Below are 10,079 nucleotides of genomic sequence, written 5' to 3'. Positions count from 1 at the left end.
GTCAAGAAACTTACCTAAGGATGCATAGCAGCCACTGGCCCTGCCCACACTCTCTGATAGTAAGCCCAGATGGCTTTCTGCTATACCAGGAGTATACTAGGTGCTCACCAATTAGGGAAATGGGGCTCAGAGACTTCAGGTAGCCTACCAAGGTCAAAAGGCATAGGGGGCTGAGTCAAGATTCAAACACAGACCTTTCTAATGCTTCAATGAGCCAAGGCTTTGGGTTCTTCTTGGCCCTGCTGTAGTCAGGACTGCAGACCCTCAATCAGGGCTCCCTTGGGAGGGGAGGAGAGAGGGGAAGTCCATGCTCTTGTCCTACCTGGCAGGGAGGGCCTGCTGTGGCCGTGAGCATGCAGGACCCCTGAGGCCAGCTGACTCTTGGTACTTCAGGAGGGCAAGCCAGGTGCAGGTGTTAGGCTGGGTGGGGAGGTCTGGTGGGCCTCTGCTCTTGTCTGAGGGACCTTTCCCACTCTCCAGCCCCAGCTCTCGGCATAAACAAGACTTTGGAGACCCCCACTGCCAGCCAGCACTCCCAATTTCAAAAAAGAAAAAATAGTCAAGAGTCCCTCTCTGTGTGTGCTATTTTCTTAAAAGCTGGGGCAGACAGAAAGGCCCCGCCAATTTCTATTTTGCCCTGGGCCCCTTAACTGCAGCTCCAGCTGGGGGTGGGTGTATAGGAGATGGGCTCCTGCACCGTGGGTGAGCAGGTGGGGGGGCCAGCCCAGCCTGGGTTGCCGACCCCCTAATCCCCCCCACCAGTGGAATGTGCTTGATTCCAGGAGGCTAAGGTTTTGGGGGTGGGGGGCTGCAGAAGGCCTCTTTAAAAAGCCAAACGTTCAGGCAGGCCTGTGGCCCTGCTGTTTGACGGTTCTTGATGGATGAGCCCCCGACCCTCCTGTCAAGCCTCCTTGTCCCCCTCCTCACCCGCCCCCTCACTCTGTGAGGTCTGGCTTGTGCAAGGAAGCCTGTCAGTGTTGGGACACGTTAGCCCCATGGCCTGCAGCGGGATGGAGGCCTCTGAGGGATGCCTGCTGTCTGGCCCTCTCCTCACAGCTTTCCTCTAGCCCCAGGGCTCAGGTTTGGGCTCTTTTCTTTCAAAGCTGCAAAATTATCGCCATTAGTGCAGCTTGTCTCCTGGAGGCACTGAAAGTGGGGTGAGGAGGCCCTGGCTACTGAGCATCTCCGGCTTGATCTGGCTTATTTGGGGTCGGCTTGGTGGCAGTTGAGTGGGGCTTTTGTCCATGGGAGGCGGGGGCCATTAGGACCACCCTGGGACTGCGGGGAGTTCAGCTGTGGACCTCGGTGATGTGGCTCCTGCCTGGGTCCCCCTGAAGGGACCATATTGGAGCCTGACAAGGCTGGAAGCAGGGTGGGCGGCAAGCAAAACCCCTAGGGTCAGCCCTTGTGCCACCCACAGAGGGAGTGCCTCCTTAAACTTTGTACCCTGGGTATCTGGGTTGCCTCCTCGTGTCCCAAAGACCTCTTCGCCTCCAGCAGAAAGCCTGCCTTATTGCCCCCATACCCTAATTCTGAGACTCTTTGGATCCAAGGGACCTCAGAGGAGCCCATGTGGAGGGGCTATTCAATCTGGAGAACTGGGGACCCAATCTGTGCACCAGCATGTGCCAGCCCTGGGATGCCAGGCTGGGACAGGGTGAGTTGGGTGGACGAGGAGCTGTCCAAGTCAGAGCTCTGCCCTCAGGAGTCTGCAGTCTCCTAGGGAAGCCAAAGGGTACATTCTCGATCAGCGCTGTCCAACAGAAGCACAGCACAAGCTACAGAGGTGGGCTACAGATTTCATCTAATAGTGCCTAGCAGTCACGTGAAAGAAGGAAAAAGAAACAGGTCAAGTTCATTTTAATAATCTATTTTATTAAAACTAAGACATCGAAAACTTTATTGCTTCAACATGAATCAATGTAAAAAAGGATTGAGGAATTTTATATTTTTTTGTGCTAAGTTTTTGAAAGCCAGTGGCTATCTTACACTTACAGCACGAGCCAATCCGCACTAGTCACACTTCAAGTGCTCAACAACCACATGTGACTTGCAGCTGGCGTACTGAACAGGGCAGCCCTAGACCAGGTGGCTTGGGCTATGGTGATAGCTCCTTCATTTCGGGGCAGGGGGAGCGGGGATATAGGATGCACCAAGGGGCCCTGGGAGTGGGGCATAGAGATTTCTTCTTAGAAACTTTTCAGTCTGGGTGGGCCTACTCCACCTTCTGGCAGATTGAGGGCAATTTCGATGGGGGCCTGGTTCCCAGGCCTGTACTTCCAGAATCTCTGTCTGCAGGTCTTTGACCTGTATGTGTCACCCAAGAGGCAGTGTGAGGTAGGGAGCTGAGCACTGGACTGCAATCAGGACATACAGCTGGGCTTTGAACTCTGTGTGATGTGGGCACGTCACCCCCCTCTTTGGGCCTCAGTTTCTCTCTAGGAAGATGAGCAGGCTGAATCGTCACCAGTTCATTGGTTATCAAGGGCATGGAAGGAAAATTCCTCAATACTCCTGCCTCCGACCCTACACCTGAAGCCCTGAGGAGTCACTGAATGGTGGGGATGGACGAGGATGGCACAGAGGTGCCTGTGTGCTCAGGGAACGGCAGCTGCAGAATAGAGGGCTTCTAGGTTGGCACTCTTGGCCAGGTCCCGCAAAGTTACCACCTGCCGAAAACAATCCGCCGCTCCACACTGGCCCGCCATGGCTTGAGTCAGCTCATGGATGTACACCAAACCCCCCTGGAAGCCAGGTCCTCAAGGTGGCACTGCTCAGGGACACACGTGGTGGTCACTCTCTCCTGGCTTGTAGATCGATGGATTCCTGAGGACATCCCTTTAAGCCCACTGCCTTTCTAGCCTAGATTCATTGAGCAGATTTACTGAAAGACACAAGCAGGTCTTTGGCCTCAAGAAGCTTATGATCTAATGTGGAGACTGATTATACATGGAAAGCCAACACTCCCAGGAGGTTAATGCTAAGGCACAGAAAATGATAAAGACAAGAGGGTGGAGAGGGTGCAACAGGATGGGTGGTCAGGAAGCCAGCTGGAGGAGGGGTTGGGATCTGAGCCAGCTTGGAAAAGGGGACAGATCTCTTCAAGAAGCCACACAGGCCCACAAGTATGAGAACACCCAGTATGTCTGGACACCCCAGGTAGGATCTGTGACTTGAGCTCATGGTGGGCTCCTCCAGGTTTGGGAGCGGGAGGTAAGCCTGGAGAGGTGAGTTCCAGGCCAATGAAGCAGTAGCAGGGAGCCACTGCTGGTTCCTGAGACGTGCATTAGGTGGTATTTTAGGCAGGTGAATCTGAAGGCAATATTCCTGGAGATGCAGGTGGGTGAGGGGGTGAAAACCGGAAGCAGAAATTCACTCAGCAGTCCCGTGACAATCACTGTGAAAATAATTAACACTCAAATCATGTGCAAAATCCTCCTCATTTAATCCTCCTTCAACCTGGTGAAATACCAAGGGTGGGTTTAGTGCTCCCATCTAGCAGATAAAGAAACTGAGGCTCAGAGGAATTAATTGATTTGGCCAAAGAGACCAAGTTAGAAAATCAAACCCAGGCTCTCTGTATTAAACTCGACTAGCCCATGCTCAGGGGTCCAGGAAAACGGGGGCCCAAAAGATAGAGACAGAGGCAACAGAAAGGCTCCCTGGAGGAGAGAAGTATATTGAGAGAAAAACTGAACTCACTTGATCTAAGAATCCCCTAGAAGTCTTCACACTTGAATACTGATGTGAGTCTGGTCCAACTGCCGCTGACGTTTCCGGGTTGGGAGTCAGCGAGGCCTGAGTTCAGGTCTCAGCTGAACACTTACCACCGTTTACTTGGAACTTTTAACCTCTTTGAATCTCAGTTTTCTCATCTACTAATTAACCTGCATGCAAGGGGTTTAGAAGGAATGAATGAGATCATTAGAGCCCAGAGAGACAGAGCTCTGTCAGTCCCTCCCTCAAGTCTAAATTAAGCCAATCCATTGCTCCATGAGCTGACACCCAAGCCTCCTTCTCCCGCATGGTTAAGCAGGAGACCTCCACTCTCCCCTGCAACTGCCCTCCGCCTCCTGCGACCCCTGCTCCCTCAGACCTCTTCTCCTCCCCAGGATGCCCACATGTATGCCTTGTCCTAGGTGGCTCCAAAGAGCAGGGGCTCAGAAGGCATTTCTCCAGTCAGACAGAGGGCCTCCTAGAAACTGTGCTGAGCCCCACAAATGCCTAATGACCAAGGGAATCTAGCAAGAGGAAAGGCCACATCTCTGCCCCAGCTCTACTCACAGGTAATGGGGTTAATCGGGAATTCTCTTTCCCTCACTCAGGGATGCTGGTGGGGATCCAGCTCCCCAATGACCTGGGGATACATTAGTCAGTGATAAGTGGGGCTTTGCAGCCCCTTTTATCCTGTTTACAATACACTGGCTCTCCTCGGACAAAACCCTGCCCCTCCGTCTTGCTCCGGGCTGTTATGGCTACATGAGACAATTTGCTGATGGACTCTCTGTGGAGGGCAGCTTCCTTGGAGGACTACCCCCCACCACCTCCCACAGCACCCGGGGCAACATCCCCTCCACCTGGTGGGTCCTGGAAGGGGCCAGAGATTCTTGTTTTCCTCAGCTCATTGCAGCCTCTGAATTCAGAAATGTTACCCTTTTTGTCTGCTCAGATTTAATCGAAGGGGTTGGGGAGAAAACCCAGAGGCAGTGAGATTATGTTTCTCTGGCGTTGGGTACTGAGGGGTGACCAGGGTTTTGCTGCCGTTTAAAGCAGAAACCATCAGAGGTATCTTACTTACCTGTGCAAGGCCCTCTTTGAGTCAAAAAGGCAGGACGGTAGAGTAGCTACTTGGAGGGCAGCGTGTGACTGCAGCCTGGACCTATTTCCCCTCTCCCACGGTCAGCTTGGGAAGCAGGTTCATTTCTCTGAAGCTCAGTATGCTTGTCTAGAATACCGGGATGGTGATGCCTGGCCTGCCTCTGATCTGTAGTTATGAGCACAGAATGAGAAACTGCTGTGAACACACTTAGAGAGAAGGTACTTTGTACAGCAGTCTGCACTGATTTCAAGTGATGAGTCTTTCAGCAAGAATGGCTTCTCTGATCCAGGCAGTTTATAGTTACCTAAAAGTCAACTCTCAAATAATTCTGGGCTTCTGAAATGGCAGGCAGGTAGAATACTTAGGAGAGTGAGTTGATTAAATAAATATCCATTTCAAGGCAATAGATACTTAACAAGCATCTACTTTATACCAGTCACTGAGCTGGATGCTAGGTAGATACAGGGATGAAAAACACATCTGCTGTCCTCAAGTTGGTGGGCAGAGAATTGGGATACTTGCAGTGAGGGCTGAGAAGGAGCACCAGGTGCCAGAGGAGCATGTGGGAGGAGTTCCTACCCAGCCTGGGTGTCAGAGACACTCCCTAAGAGAGGTGAAACCAGAGCTGAGACTTGAATGAGTTAATCATGCCTTGAGGCAGAGGGAAGGGTAATTGAAGCACAGGGAACAGTGCATGCAAAGGTCAGAGGATACAAAGGCCCTTGTGAGAAGAATTATAATTATTCTACTTAGGATGGGGGAAGTGGCCAGAGATGTGGCCAGTAAGGAGGGTTCTGTCTGACAAGACAAGAATTTGTTACTATGTTCTTTAGGCATCAGGGAGCTATCAAAAAGCTCAACATGCATATGACATGAGTACTGAGTCCAAACTCGTTCTGCTCGCCGCACAACAGGCCAATAAATCGGGAGACAAGGTGTTGGGGCAAGGAATAGCGACTTTATTCAGAAAGCTGGTAGACAGAGAAGATGGCAGACTAATGTCTTGGAGAACCATCCTACTCCAGTCAGAATACAGGCTCCTTTTATACAAAACAAACAAACAAACAAACAAACAAACAAAAACAGGGGAGGGGGTGTGGTCGGTTGTTGCAAACTTCTTGCTGCAGGAATTCTTTGTTCTTGCAGCGTCCGTGTGGGTCAGGCCATGGTGTCCCTGTAAACCTCCAACAAAACAAAGGTTGTTCTCTATTTTGCAATTTGCCATCTCTAAGTAAGAGCAGAAGTGCTAACATCCTTAAAGGTCAGAGCCCAGAGAATAGGCTCTCCTGTCTATTTCAGGCTAAAGACAACATTGTTTTACAAAAGGTGCAGAGCTGGCAAGACTAAGCCTAGGAAACAGGGCACAGTGGTCAAAACTAAAGGAACAGATCCAATACAGAGTCAGAGTTGTTCTCCTCTATTACAAAATCTCTGTCTTAGAAAGATCTTAGCGGGCAACATTGAAGAGAGCGATCAGAAAGGGGAGGGAGTGGTTAAGGGATGATGAGGGCCTCCCAACAGGCTCTGATGGTTTGGGAGGGGAAGTGAGACACACTTACAGCTGGCCTCGATTGTGCAAGGTAATGCATGAGCATTGGCACAAGTGAGATAGAAGGAAGGGGGGCTTAGGGTCAGAAGGTGCACTGGGAGAGGGGTAGAGACCAGGGCAGGGAGAGTGTAGGGAGCTGTGATGGTTTGGCAGAAGGGATAACAGAATTGTTCTGTTCGATCTGATTGAGTTGACCAGAGAAACACAACAGATTAATGGTTTCAGAGATAAGAATTAAGTTCCATCAAAGTGGACAGATCAAAAATACTCTTCAGAATACTGAAGTCTATCATACCACAAAGGGAACAAGCAGTCTGACTATGGATTAACTGACCAAATCCTGGGACTGTCGAATTGCGGGACACTTCCTGAAGTTCAAATAAAAGGAGAGAGCGTAAGGTTATCATATTGATTTTCCTGAAATATTATTTGACTGCATTACCTAAGGTTCAAAGCCCTCCAGATATTCTCCATGGCCACAGGATGGAGGCATAAGCATTTTTCCTGTCTGCAACATCTTCTACTGTGGAAGCCAAGAGGAACCACATAGACTGCTTGGAACTACCTATAGCTTCTGAACTTCACTTCTCTGCTTGCCAAGAACTCCCTGTGCCTGCCTCTCCATACATCTTAATCCTTCCTTTACTTCAAGGGTCAGCTGAAATCTCATCTCTTCTGGAAAGTCTTCCTTCATCCAAATTGAAAGGGATCTCTTCCTTCCCTACATTATGACAGAACCTACCTGTCTTTACTACTCATTACACATTCATATGTTGTCTTGCATTGTTACCTTTTCATAATCCCTGTACCCTGTCTCTCTAACTAGTTGATAAACTTTTTGAGATTGGGTTATCTATTGCTGCAAAATAAACCACCCTAAAAATCAGTGGCTTAAAATATCCTCCGCTGGACAGGAATTCAGGCATAAGCTCAGTTGGGCAGTTTTTCTGTCTTATATGGAGTCTACAGAGCTCACTTGGTGGGATTCAGCTGATGGACAGACAAATAATAAGGGTACAAGATGGTTTCACTTGCAAATCTGGTGGCGTAGCTCGAACATTGGGCTTAGCTGGGTATATTGACTGGAGCAGGTATAGACTTGGCCTTTCCAGTATGATGCCCTCAGGGTAGTCAAATTTCTTCCAAGGTGAGTCAGGATCACCAGAATGAGTGCTCCAAATGGCTGAGTGGCAGCTGCAAGGCTTCTATGACCTGGCCTTGGAAATCCCAGAATTTCACTTTTGCCACATTCTGTTGGTCAAGCAAATCATTAAGGCCAGCTAAGGTTCAAAGGGAATGGAATTAGACTATCTTTTAATGGGAGCAGTAGCAAAGAATATGAAACCATCTTTATTCTACCACACAAGATTGTCTTAAGACCTAGGCAAGCAAAACGCCTGGTCCAGGTCCCAGGCCTCAGGGAGTCCCACACTTTGGAGTATGATTTTAAGTTTTTCTAAGTCCTCCTTAAGTGGCTGGGATCATTCTAGGCTGATTCTTCTCTTCAGGGTACTCTCCAACTCTTCACTCCATGCATGGGGTTGACCAGGTGCCCTGAAAAGTTTCAGGGCTCATACCTGTGGGTTGTCCAGGGCAACTTAACAAGTAGATTGCTTCTATTGGCCAGAACAGTATGGTTTTTGTGGCACTCTATCAGAACAGGCCACCAGAGTGGTACTGACTTGCTGATTTCAGGTGATTTCCATTCACATTGAATACAGAATGAATTTAGGATTCTGGGCTACTGATAGTCCACCAGTGAGCCTTGGGTTTGAGCCACCTGTGTGGGTCCATGCCATGGCTCTTGCCAGCCTATGTTTTGACCACTACTAGGCTGCCTCAGGTCTACAGCACACCAAAATAGTGGGGGTAGCAGCATACTTTGCCCTGTGTGGGGCTCCCTACCTCTACCTGGTAAGGGTGGTCGCCTCATCCTGTCTACAGGCTTTGCACCATGTCAGGCAGTCCTCCAGAAGTGGCCATGCATATCTACCCCACTCAAAACCATTACTCTGCCAACTGGCTTTTACACTCAATGTCCTCTCTTTCTTCTGATCAACGTAGTAAACCCATGAGCCACTGGGTTGGTCTTAAGCAGGGCCAGGTGAGGACCATGTATTCTGTGCATGAGTGGGACTTTTCTTCTTGCTCCACTCATGGGCCCCTAGACTAACCATCCTTTTCCCCTGCCAACTGGTTTCAGTATGAGTAAGTCAGGGGTGCAGTCAACACTGAAGGAGATATATTCTAGGAAAGCAGAGATTACAGCCTAAAGAATTCAAGAAAATACATGGTTGAAAGACGTATTATTGTACATTTATACTTCAAAATTCTGAACAATGAATTATTATTTCTATTTTACTGCATACTCTGGGCAAAAACTGCCAGTAGTGTCATCATCAGCAAAGGACAGTAACAAGCTATGGGTCACCGGAAGTCAGTATTCATGGGCAATGTGAAGGATGATGCAGCATCATGAGAAATGGTGTAACTAGCGTTAAATAAATAACTCAAGACTCACTTTCAGGTATCATTTCCTCTTTGAAGCCCTCCTGAATCCCCAAACTAGACTAAGTGTCCCTTCTCTGTCATCCAATAGTTACTGATTAACTCTACTGGCATTTAAGATACCCCATGATCTGGCTCCAACTTTCCTTCTACTATTATTATTGCCCCAAGCTCCCGAAACCCAGCCACAGAAGATCCATGTTCTTTCCCCCTATTTGCCTTTGCTCACGCTATCTCCTCAGCCTCATTGCCCTCCGCTTCATCTCCACCAGGCCCATACAATAAACATTTACAGAGTTAGCGTTAGTGGTTAATGTGTGCAAGCCACTGCTAAAACTGTTGATTTTGAAGGCCCTATTCATACGCTATTTAGCCCATGAACCCTTCTTGCTCTTCTCTGGATAAATGATACTATGTATCAATTCTAGCACTTATTCTACCTAATAATATAGCTTGATGGCATGATCAGCCCTTTCAATAGACTATGAGAGATGAGGGATTTGAGGGCTGTGTCTTACTCGTATTCCTCCCCCCAATATCTGTGCCAGGTAATAGGGGTGCTTATTAATAAACATTAGAATAAATGGGAAAAATAAATGGGAAACAACATACATGGGTGGACAGTCTCTTGGGATACAAAACTGGGTGGGATCCAGGATACAGGAAAACAGAAGCATCAATTGTCAAAGGAAGAGGAACATCTCCTCCCTTGGGAGGAACTGCAGATAAGCCTGGAAGCATGGAAACGGATTAAGTCTATATGGAGAGGCCGAAGTGACCAAATCCTTCAAGTCCTAACTCAAATACTACCCCCAGCATTAAGTCTCATGAATCTCCTACCAGAGCGGACTTTAGCTCGGCTCGGTCTCTTTCGACTTTCACCTAGCAGATGTTTATTTGTACACAAATCTTATTTCCTTTTCTGTATCTCGACCTCTCTGAGGGCGGGAAGAACCGGTTTCCCCCACAGCACAGATGATACATGGTAACCACTCATTCACTGTGGGTTTATTACATGGATAAATGGGGTAGGGGGCGAAATAGGAGATGTTTGTGCCACAGACTCCAGTGAAGAGTGAAATCTCTAGGCCCACAATTAAACAGTTCAACTCGAAGTCAAGCAGGAACCCTCCTAACCTTCTCCAGCAGGGAAGAGCCTTCCATCGCGGGCCTCCAACCTTGCTCTGAGGACCCCACGTCAGT

The 10,079-nt window shown here is 48.9% G+C and overlaps 1 long non-coding RNA gene across 1 annotated transcript; it reads right to left on the bottom strand.

The window, feature by feature from the left end:
- Window positions 1-1,854: 1,854 nt before the first annotated feature.
- Window positions 1,855-10,043, bottom strand: LOC140686329 (uncharacterized). The gene is made up of 4 exons (XR_012060063.1): window positions 10,014-10,043; window positions 4,799-4,984; window positions 3,703-3,887; window positions 1,855-3,397 (listed from the first exon to the last, which is right to left on the bottom strand). It is a non-coding gene; the product is annotated as an uncharacterized lncRNA (long non-coding RNA).
- Window positions 10,044-10,079: the final 36 nt, after the last annotated feature.

This window comes from Vicugna pacos, chromosome 16 (genome assembly GCF_048564905.1).
Source record: "Vicugna pacos chromosome 16, VicPac4, whole genome shotgun sequence".
Classification (NCBI taxonomy): Eukaryota; Metazoa; Chordata; class Mammalia; order Artiodactyla; family Camelidae; genus Vicugna; species Vicugna pacos.
This window is presented reverse-complemented; position numbering and strand designations above follow the sequence as displayed.